Source organism: Triturus cristatus, chromosome 5_1 (assembly GCF_964204655.1).
Source record: "Triturus cristatus chromosome 5_1, aTriCri1.1, whole genome shotgun sequence".
Lineage (NCBI taxonomy): Eukaryota > Metazoa > Chordata > Amphibia > Caudata > Salamandridae > Triturus > Triturus cristatus.
Window position 1 is genome coordinate 751,803,855 of NC_140587.1, and position 12,229 is coordinate 751,816,083.

A 12,229-nucleotide genomic window follows, 5' to 3' on the forward strand; every position below is an offset into this window, starting at 1 on the left:
TTTTCATCGTAGGAATGTCTTTCATGTTAATGTTTAAATGGTTACCGATCTGCAACTTTTGACATATGGTCGCTTTGGAACTGGGTTCACAATGGCCTTCGCTGCTCGACGTGCCAAGACTACTAACATACCCAATGACGTCGTCTGACCCAATGACACAACACACCACACTGCCAACGCTGTCCCACCTGTCTTGGAATGTCAATGGACTGAGGGACAAGATCAAACGGGGATTGGTGCTACAATATCTAAAACGTATATCACCAGCAGTTATAATGCTTCAGGAGACACACTTGATGGGCTCCATGTTTAGGGCCCTTGGCAGATGGGGGTTTCAATTGGCGACACATTCAGAGTTCACCACAGAATCTCGGGGGTAGGGATTCTGATACGGAAACGATTTCCCTTTATTATCCACCGTACTTTTAAAGATGACCATGGCCGCCTTGTTGCGGCAATCTCGATCCAATGGGAGGGGCGTATGATCAACTTTGTATCTGTTTATATCCCGCCCGCTCTGCAATCCCCCGCCCTTTAAGATCTGGGAAAATTCCTCTTAACGCTACCAGAGGGGGATTTGGTACCAGGGGGCGACTTCAATATGACCGTAAATGACGCATTAGACCGTACACCTGGCCGCCCACAACATTGTGTCAGTTCGCCCCTGGCTGAATTTTTAGAAGCACATGGTCTACTAGACGTGTGGAGGTTTAAAAACCCACGTGAGAGACAATACACATTTCACTCAGGAGCTCATAATAGCCTCTCCCGCATAGATTACATAATCACAGCAGTAGACAGTTTAGGCAGGCTAGGGGCAGCCACACATTTACCCAGAGGAATTTCAGATCACTCTCCAGTCAGAGCAGAAATTAGGGCACACTTATTCAACATCGTATGTACCCCATCTATCCAGGATTCCTCCTGAATTCTAAGATCAGGAAAGCCTTAGTCACTGCAGCCACGCAATACTTCCAAGAAAATGAAGCGTCAGTATCCTCCCCATCAACGTTGTGGGAGGCATACAAACTAGTGATAAGGGGTCAGGCTATCTTACTCATTGAGGGACATAAAAAGGAAAAAAAACATGCAATAGAGACCCTGGAGCAAGAATTAGAACACTTAGAATCCCAACATGCAGCTGGTTCCACGGATGAGGCAACTCACACATTGCGCATGAAAAGACAGGAATACAAGGAATATCTCTGGACGGACACCAAGTCTCGCATGCAAGCCACCCAACACCGGATCTATGAATCTGGCAAGCTCCTCATCTGGTTAGACAAGAGGGAACGAATGCATAGATGGATATCACAGATTAAAACAGACGAGGGAGAACTTACATCAGACCCACAACACATAGTTAATGCACTAGCACAACACGATGAGCGAGTCTACACGTCCACAAATGCTACCACTGTACAGGATGCACTCGCCTTCCTTAAAGATATTCGTATGCCACGGCTCGCACCTCAAGAAACCGAAAGTTAAGAAGCAAACATTACGGTAGACGAACTCAAGATTGCCATCACTAAAATACAATCTGGCAAGGCCACCGGTCCGAATGGCATTCCAATAGAATTATATAAATATAAAGCAGACAAGATAGCCCTATACCTATTAAGCATGTTTGAAACAAGTCATGACATAGGGACACTTCCTAGAGATCAACGGCTGGCAACTATAGTGGCCATACATAAGCCGGGTAAACCAGTGGAGGAATGCACATCATATCGCCCGATCTCCTTAATTAATGCGGAAGGGAAAATACTAGCCAAAACGTTGGTGCTTAGACTCACACCCAATCTCGTCAAGCTGATCCACCCGGATCAATCGGGCTTTATGCCCGGCAGAAACACAGCCCTGAACCTCAGATGCCTACATGGTGTGCTGGGCAGAAAACACACTATACTGGAAGATGCCGCAGTCCTCTCTCTGGATGCGAAGATGGCCTTTGATTCGGTGCAATGGGCTTTTTTATTCACGGTCCTTCAACACTTGGGGTTTGGACCGAAAACATTTTCATGGGTACATTTACTCTACACCAATCCTGTAGCGCACGTAGTTGCTAATGGCCACATATCGAAGGAAATCACCCTGGGTAGAGGAACGAGATAGGGCTGTCCATTGTCGCCCTTGATGTTCGCATTGGTCCTAGAACCATTGGTGGCTTGGATAAGGTGGGACCCCATGATTCAAGGTCTAAAATGGAGGGAGGAATGGGAAGATCGTATCTCCCTTTACGCCGACGATGTATTACAATATATCACCTCACCCACACGATCCCTCCATGGGCTACTCAATATCTGCGCAGTGTTTGGTTCAGTATCTGGATATGCCATTAACTGGGATAAGTCCGTACTATACATCTTACATGGAACACCCCCGCATCTTCCAAATGACTGTACAGTCCAGATAGTCAAGGACAGCTTTAAATACCTTGGCATACATGTGACATCGGATCAAGACAGATGTTTTGCTCTCAACCTACAAGCCCCCTTGCAAAAACTGAAACGTGACATCAAACATTGGAAGGCACTACCACTCACCCTACTGGGTCGAGAGGCCCTCCTCTTCAAAATGATGGCCCTGCCCAGATTTCTGTATGCCCTACACAATACGCCATATCCAGTCCCTGACACATACTTTAAAGCAGTGAACTTAGAGGTCGCTGCTCTCCTGTGGGATAGCAAACCGGCCAGAGTGGCAGCAAATAAACTGGTGCGCAGTTGGTATGACAGCGGGATAGCCCTACTGGATATAAAAGCATACTACTGGGCCTCACAACTCACAGTAATCAATCATTGGCTGCACGTGCCGGACACTGACCCTGCCTACCACCTGGACAGAATGACCATCGGGAAGGTAGGTGTTAATAGAGCACTTTATAGCAAATGAAAGGCCCATGACCTTATGGGTCCAGCGATGCACACTATCCGTATATGGCACACGGTTAACAGACACCTGGCAGGGTCAGGCAGACTTACACAATACACACCCTTATGGGACACAAGCCGATTAGGAGCATTGGGTAACAGTACAGGGTTCCAAAAATGGGATCTGATTGGCATTTCCCGGCTAGGGGACCTCTGGCGTACTGTAGAGGTAGTCAGCTTCACCTATTTGCAGGAGCAGTACACAATGACCCCGAGCGAACAGTTCAGGTATATGCAAATTAAACATGCAATAGAGGCAGCCCTCTCTTCTGCTGAGACACTCCCGGAATCATCGCCTTTAGAGGACCGGCTGCTCACTGACTATCTGCATAAACGAGCGACTTCACTAACATATAAAAAAATCATCAATAACCGGGCAGATCCACTTGTCCGGCTCAGGGAGTCCTGGCAGTCAGAGGTGGGAGACATGGATGACCCTGACTGGCGAGAAGCGATAGCATCGCCTTAGGAGGTGGCAATCTCCTCTAGACTACGACTGGTGCAGTTCAAAATATTACATAGGACCTATTACACAAGGGTTGTTTTGCACAAAATGGGGAGGACTCCTGACCCGTGCTGCCGGAGACACTGCGGAGACGTAGGTACCTTTTACCACACCTTATGGGACTGCATGAAACTCGTAGCATATTGGGAGACAGTGGTGAGAACCATCACAGAGGTCACCAAGAAGCATGTCCCGCTAGAGCCTAAATGCTGTCTTCTCAATATATGGGGACCGACAGATCTTAACCACGCCGAACGCCAATGGGCAACGACGGGCATGATAATAGCTAAACTGAACATAGCGCAAAAGTCGGGAGTAGAGACTGTACCGACGTTAATGCAATGGTGTAATGAAATGGATATGGTCATGGTAGCGGAAAAGGCCACATTTATTAATAGGAAATGTCCCAAAAAATGGAGAAGATTGTGGGGTAAATGGAACATATATAAAGGAAACATCTGTACACCCCCAGAAGACGACAGTGACTCAGACGAAAACATGTAGTAGTGATAGAGACATATGTGAGCCAATGTTTAAAACATTTCTTTCTTGATTGTATGTAAAGAAGAAACATCAAGACTGTAACTTGTATAAGCAGATCACTGTTGTTTTCAAGAAAGTTTTATTTAAAACAATATTGACATAGTAAAAGAAAATGCAGTGCATGCAGGTGAGTGGCAATCATAGAAATGTAGTTCACATGTGTAAGCCACACACTTAATTACATAGGACACTTACACATTTTTCATCCCACTTGAAGCCTGGATTGTGATACTTGTTATCTGGGTCTCAAAGAATTAAGTGGTTAATGAGCAGCATTCCTGTTCGCTAATGATGTTTACAGTTCGTGTACTACTGCTACATTACCAGCATTCATATGGTGTATTCAACTGTGAGTATGCCACCATAGTGCTTTCTTAATTTAGGCACCATTATTGTACAATTTGGGATTTCAATCTGTCGGTTATTATGTTGGTGTTTGATTCCATATGTGTAGAGAGTAATTACCTGGCTAGTTTGGTAAACGATGATAACAATCTGTCAACCTTTAAGATATTTTCATTGTGTGAGGTAGGAGCAGGGCTTTGATCATCCCTCATTGCTTCACCATCCACAGAGGGGCCAGCACCAAGGAGAGAGGATAAAAACTAGCGCAACCCAAGCAGGAAAATCCTCCCTTGTGCAAAAACACTTACAAAGGCTACCAATGCCGGAACCTATGTCCCAAGGAGTTTGCAAAACCCCTGATGGACATCCGTTGTGCAGAGCTTTCCCAAATGAACTGCAAAAACACTGCAGGGATTTCCAACTCACCTTGTCTTTACCCTCTGTGATTTTTGGCTATTCACCAAGAGACCACGTGATGAGAGCAATGTCATGTGACACACAGTGGCACAATGTATTTTGACATTTCTTTTGATAAGGGTCAATGTGCAGGTAAATATGTTTGATCTTGCTAAATAACTTTGTGGATGTGGCGTTTTCATTTGTTCTGCATATGCATTCCTGCCCTCCTCCTTTTCCCTCCCACCCTTGAGATGGTCCATTTTCCCCTTCAACTTTACTAGCCCCATGCCACTTTGAGGAAGGTTCTAGTCTTGTATATGACTATCGGCTATGTGATGGAATTGTAGTAAGGTACCTGTTTCCGCGTAGTTACGTTTTTTATCCATATCACACCCTACATTCTCTCAACAGTGGTAGTGAGTCTATCTGCATGTACAGTGCACCATCCCTCAGATAGCTTCGCTTCAGTTTATACGTGTTGTTCTCCTGTCAGTGTGTATACTATTCACGTCTTTTCTTTTAGAGCAACCACTGTGTCTCACCCTATTCCAGGCCTCACCTCTTCCAGGCAGCTGTGTGCACGTCACTGTTCATAGCACTCTGCCTTTACCATCAGCCTCTTTGTGTATTTGATTTGCTTCTGAATTCTGGCATTCCTATTGACAGTCAAGTTGTCCACACTCCACTGAGGCATTAGGATGGTCCATGTTAGCAGAATGCCTTTAACGAGGATCCACCTGTTTCCTAATGCCAACTCTTTTTAATACCCATGTAACACCGCTGGCTGCCTTGGTGAAATCATTTGGGTTTTCTACTGTCTCAAATGCAGACAACACCCAGATTGTCGTGTCCCTCGCCAGAAGAGTTCAGGACATGAGTGAGTCATTCCGGGGGTGTATGCGACAGGCTGTGCCTGGATGAATGTGAACTGCCTCATGCTGAATTCTGCAAAGACGGAGGTTATTCTCTTTGGTAATAACACTTACTTTTGGAAAACCTCATGGTAGCCGGAGGAATTGGGTTCCCTCCCAGTTGCTGTGAACAGGGTGAAAAATCTGGGTGTCCTTGTAGATGTCAAACTTACTTACAAGGAACGAGTTAATAAGGCAATCTCTACTTCCTTCCTCATGATGCGCATGATCAGGAAAATATCACAGTTTCTTCCATTTAATCTATTGAATACAGTGGTCCTCCATGATTGACTATTGCAATGGCCTTTATGTTAACTTACCCAAGATCCATCTAAACAAATTGCAGATTATACAAAATACAGCAGCAAGATTGCTGATCAAAATCCCAAGATTTCAGTCGGCCTCACAGGCTTTGGTAAGACTGCATTGGCTGCCTGATCAGCAAAAACTCTCTTTAAGGTGCTTTGTATAACCTATAAAGCACTCCAGAGTCAAAGTCCAGCCTTCTTAAAAGGAAAGCTCAGCAGGTATTTGCCTAACAAGACCCTTAGGTCTAGTTCAGCGATGAATCTGGTGGTGCCTCCCTATAAGCACTCTTCCTGGCATGGCAGGAGTTTTCTGGTCTGTACAACTCAAAATTGAACAAGCTTTCTTTGGCAATTAAATCAGCCCCCTCTCTCTGGAGTTTCTGCAAGCGCTTGATAACCTGGCTTTTGACTAAAATCAAAGTTTTTTCTCTTTGTCCTTCCACCATTTAGCTCTGGGACACCCCGGGGTAATTGTTTGCGCTCTATAAAAATCAAATCAAATGTCATGGTACTGACATTGCCCTCTTCTATGCTTAAGCCACCCTCACACTGATACAATCTGCTCTCTCCACCTCAGGTGTAATGCGGAATCCTGGTGTAGCACCCCCTGCTGATTGTTTTGCTTTTTGACAGGAATTTGATGCAATTGTTGTTTTATGCACTGTCATTCATGATTAACAACACTGCAAAGAACATATTTAAACTCATTCCTATTCTAAATTCTTCAATATTTTCCTTCAAAAACATTTACCTTTATAAGAACAGTGGATTAAATATCACTATCACTTTGACCTTTTGATGTTTGATTCTCCCTGAAGAACATTCACCAATAAAGCAGTACTTGTAAATTCTTCAGCATCTCTTCTTGTCGATGTTTTTGCAGTAATCTTACTACAAATCGCTTACACTTTTATATGTGTACTTTGTAATTATATTACCCTTTAGTTCCATTTGTTTTCATCAGTTGTATACAATGCAATTCAAACCACACCAAAAAGCCTTGCAATGCAAAGGAGAGCCTCACATTCCAAGGGAAAGATAGATGTAAGTGTAGGAAATCTGCCTTTTCTGCATTGTCCTCCCACATTCTTGTGCCTTTTTCTGCACCCAGTTTTTGCTAGACTTAGAACTCTGTGCACTGCTAGCCCTGCTAAACAGACGTATAGTGCCTGTGCTCCCACTTAGCATGGTTACATTGGCTTATGCTTACTTGACATATTCAACTTGACTATAAGCCTCTAGTATAGGTATGGAAAATGTACTCAGTTAAATGTCAGCCGTGGACTGCACCACTGTTAGAACTGAGGCTTCTGGTAGGCAGGGGTATAAACCCTGTCCAAGCAGGAACCACCACTCTAGTTAGGGTAAGCTAGATACTAACTAAACGTTAACCTGAGCCCACCCTCTGATTGCTTGGCACAGAGCCTGGCTTATCTAGAGAGGAGGAAATGTGTAAAGTATTTGTGCTATATACACACACAGGCAATAACACAATGAAAACACCACAAAAATAGATTATATTCTTGTGAGTAAAAAAAGACCAAAATGACAAAAATCCAATAAGTAGAACTGAAATTATGAATTTTTAAAGATTAAATCAAAATGTAGTGCTTAGAAGCAAATAGCACTTAAGGGATACTTGAGGTTGCGTTAGACCGGGGTGAATCCAAAGTTCAGGCCGACCAGCTACAGGACTCATGCAGGTCCCACTGAAAAAGTACATTGGATGGAGCAAGCATCGATGTCGAAGACTCGATGCGTTGGTTCCAATCTGTGCAGGCGATTCAGGCTTTGTCGATAAACCCCTTTATGATGCAGGCGCTGCGTCGTTGTCGGGCCACACTATTTGTGGAAGCAATGTCGACGATCGGCTCCTGCGTCGAAGGACAATGGGTCGGTTCCGATTAGCACAAAGTTGTCACTGCATCGATTTTGATGGTTCTTCCTAGCAGAAGTTCCCTTTCAATTTCCCAGGACTGGATTGGCACCACTTGGCAGGGCAGGACTCACAGAAGGCAAAGTCCAGGCACTGCAGCATGGTTGAAGGAAGTCTTTAATGGCCCTGCAACTTCAGAACAGGGGAAAGCCAGCAAGCCCTTGAAGTCACTCAGCGTTCAAGTGAGATGGGTCCAGTCCTTGTCCTCAGCAGGGCAGAGATTAACAGGGCAGCACAGCAAAGCAGAAAAGCAGTACTTCCACCGCAGCAGTCGGAGTGACAATCCTTGTAGCACAGCAGTCTTTACTCCTAGTAGAGTTCTTCACAGGTGTGGTAGTGTATTGTCATTGTAGGGTCAAAGCCCAAGTACTTATACCCAGTTGTGCCTTTGAAGTGGGAGTGACTTCAAAGCAGGCCCTTGAAGTGCACAGGTCCCCTTTTCTTCCCAGCCCTGGCCCTTGATTATCAGGGGGAAGGGTACTAAATCCTATGTGTGGATAACAGGACACTGCCTATTCCTCTGTAAGTAGTGTCAGATTCCCTGCCCCGGAAGAGCTATCAGAATGCGGAGGCGTTCTCTGTCACACACAACCTTTCTGTGTTTTTGGCTGTCAAGAGAGAGTGTAGCTGTCACCTATCCCAGAAGTGTATTGGTGACAGGCTGCAAGGCACACAGAGCACTAAGAGCAGAGAAATGCCCCCTTTCTAAAACTGGCATTTCTAAAATAGTAATGTTAAATTGAACTTTACCTTTAAAGAGGATTTATCATTACAGGGGCGTGGCTGGGAGTACCAGCATGGCGGCTGCTTAATAGCGGAGCTCCGTCCCGTTCTGGCAAAGTCCTGTATTTCTCCACTCCAAGGAGACGCTGCAGCTTGTGGAACGGGCAGAAGCTGTCCCTCTGCACATAGGCGGTGAGAAGAGCGAGGATGGGGAGAGGAGTTGGCCTAACAGCTAGGGCGGTCGACCTCGAACCTGGGGGACTGGGTTCGAGTCTCTGCAATGACGCTGAACATCCTGTGATTCTGGGCAAATCACATAATCTCCCCGTGCCTGACAAAAAATGAATGTGTCTTCATGTAATGCAACTGGTGCTATGTAAAGTGCTCTGATACCCGATTCGGGTCAAGTTTGCACTATATAAAACTCTGTAAAAAAAGAAAAAAGAATAAGATGACGGTAACCAGAGAGCCTAACAAAAATGTGTTGGGGTGGGGCCTGAGCTGCGGCATTGCTGGGAGCCAGGCGAGCAGGAAGTAGAGGAAGGCTCCTGCCGAGCTGAGTCCGCGTTTAATCGGAGTGAAGAGGGGTGATGGCGCCTAATGTGACAGGGGCGTCTTGCTGTACACCGCAAGCGGAGAGCTGAGGAGGGGTGCCCTCGGCGCTGAGAGGCCCACGAGAGAAGCGGTACACACAAATGCTGCACGACGGGCTCTAAAGCATGGAACCCGTCATGGGAGTACAGAGGCGCCATCTGGACAGTGCCTGAAAAGCAAAGAAGTGAAGATGCGCTGCCACGCATTAGATCTTGTGAGGCCGCTAAGGTGAGGCGAGAGCCCGGAGAGCATGGCCCCTGGCGGGACAGGACTGCAGTCAGGCGGAGGAAGATAGATGGAACCAATGCTGAGAGAAGAGGCCCGACCGGGAGTGGCCGACAGAAACGCACTGCGGATTAAGGGCACGGCGAGTTGAGAAGGCCCTATGTGCTGTGTGACCCAGACCAGAGAGACCCGGGTCCCAAACAAGGGGCTGTGTGTGGAGCGTGGCCTCGGACGCGGCGGCTTGCCCTCTCCCTGGAAAGATTCCTGCATGCAGTGAAAGGGGTCAGGGGGAGTCCCGGACGAGTGTTCAGTAGGAGCGGGGACCATTACCAGAACCTGCAGGCAAGGGCATTAAGTCGAGAGACAGCAGCCACACACAGTACACAGTGGACTCCTCCGGAAGGGAAGGAGAGGCCTATATGGCCCGTTTGGCGCCCAGATGGCCGGCAGAATTAAGACGACTATGGAAGCAACCGGGAGGCCCCACAACAATTGGGAGGGAGTGTAAAAGAACCCAATGCTGCACGACAAGGCCAGTTTGAAGAGATCTGAGCCTACCCAGTAGATAAACAGGCATTGATAGAGTTCTCACAGAGCCCACGGAACCTAGGATGAGATCAGGCAAATCTAGTCCACTGATGAGTAGTGCAGAGGTTAAGCCTGAATTGTGGGGTCCCCTGAAGGCGAAGTGGCACCGGTTGACAAAGTCTACCCCACCAGGAGCGGAAACGTCAGGCTAGGCCAGCAGCAGTAATACAACAGGGGGATAAATGGTGCTGAAGGTGGAGATTTGCACACTTGGCTACTAAACTCTACCTGGGAAATCGTGGTGCCCCGAGACTCACGTATCCTGGGTCATTGCAAATGCAGTGTACGGCTAGAACCACACGGGGACAGAGGCCGCAGTGAGACCTAAGAACAGTACTATTCCAGGTACCAGTGCCATTTACGACAAAGTACGTCAAGATGTCGCGTTCGAGGAGCAAAACCGCGGCCACTCAGCCTAGTACTGGGGAATCTTCCCCAGTGCTGATAGAAGACGCAGAACCTGAAGACAAGGAAACGTCCTTGCACCTTCACCTCAACATGGTACTTGCGGCAATTGCGGACACAACAGCAGCACTGCAACAGGACATATGGGGTGGTGTCTGTGGGGCTGGGTTTGCTGCAGGCGGAGCACCGCAAATTGGCAGACAGAGTCAAGGACGTTGAAAATTCAGTCACCAAACTCATACCAAAACAAAAGCAGCGGGCCTCAAGGATGGATGACCTCAACTTAAGGGTGGTGGAGCTTGAGAGGAGAGCTGAAGACGCATAAGGAAGAAATAGGCGTAATAATGTTAGCATTGTAGGTATACCGGGGGGAACGGAGGGCACAGATATGGTGACATTCTTTGAAAAATGTCTGAGAGATGAAATGCCATCAGACTCACTATCTAACTTCTTTGCCTTAGAAAGGGCGCATAGCGTCCTGGGGCGTCATCCTGCACCAGGGAGGCCCACCGCCCAGTGGTTGCTAAACTCCTACATTACAGGGACAGGAATGCTATCCTACAGCAGGCACGTACTCATGGCCCCCATGTTATGGGCAATGGCAAAGTCCTACTCTTTCCAAACTTTACAGCTAGAGTGCAGGCGCATCGAGCATCATTTATACAGGCCAAAAAGGCCCTTCAAGAAGCAGGCCTACAATACTCACTGATGTTTCCGCCGAAACTTCTGATAGGACTAGATGGCACCACGCACTTCTGTAACTCACCAGAAGAAATATGGAGCTGGTTGGAGGCCTACGGGAAGGGTGCACCACTGCCTAAGTCTCAATCGGGTCTTTGAGGAGAGAAACGCATGGCTCGAAACGGACGACGTTGCCCAAAGAAGCCAAAAGCACTGCGGAGGCCTACAACCTTCCAGACACAACAAGACAGGGAGGATGCGCTACAGGCAGTGGCAAGACTGTTGTCACCTCAAAGTCAGACAAACAAATGGCTTCCTCGTCTGAACACCTAGCACAGTTCTCGGATTCAGATGTTAATAAAGGCAATGACACAAACTTGCCTGCAGTTACCCCGCGCAAGGACAACAAAATAATTTAAAGATATGAGCTCATGGACGATAAATGGGGGAATGCAGATGGGACTCGTGGAGAAGGATTGATAAGTCCCCCGGAAGTGAGCGCAGGTCAGACCTGGCATAGTATGAGGAACCGGCCGGCAACCCCGCCAGTGGGTTGTTACTAAACTCTTCCACCCCATCAGAGTGACCCTCCAAGGACACGAAGGCGGCGTTCTAACTGCAGGAGATGTTGGTTACCAGGTTTGGTCAGCTGGCCGTTGCCAGTTCGCTTGAGGGATGGGGAGTTGTAAAGTTGGGTTTGTTGTCTTACTCAATGGGGTCTATTAAATGCAATAAAAGTGGGGGTCTGATGCGGGTGGGGGGGGTGCCCCGGGGATATGGCTAACTTGGACCATGGTTAATAGCAATTATGTAACTGAAGAGTTTAAACTGTTGACCTGGAATATTAGGGGAATGGGTTCACCCTCAAAGCGGTATAGCATCCTTAATTATATCTGACACAGGGGGGCGCAAATAGTGATGCTCCAAGAAACACATGTCACGCAGGAGGAGGTTGCCAGACTTAAGCGCAGATGGCGATGTCAATTGTACGCAACAACATATTCTGGATAAGCCAGGGGGACCCTGTTGTGGGTCAGACCGGCACCCCTTTCCACGCTACACATAAGACCATTGACCCAGAGGGGAGATATGTTTTAGTTAAGGGCAAGTTGAAGGGGAGGGAGGTAACA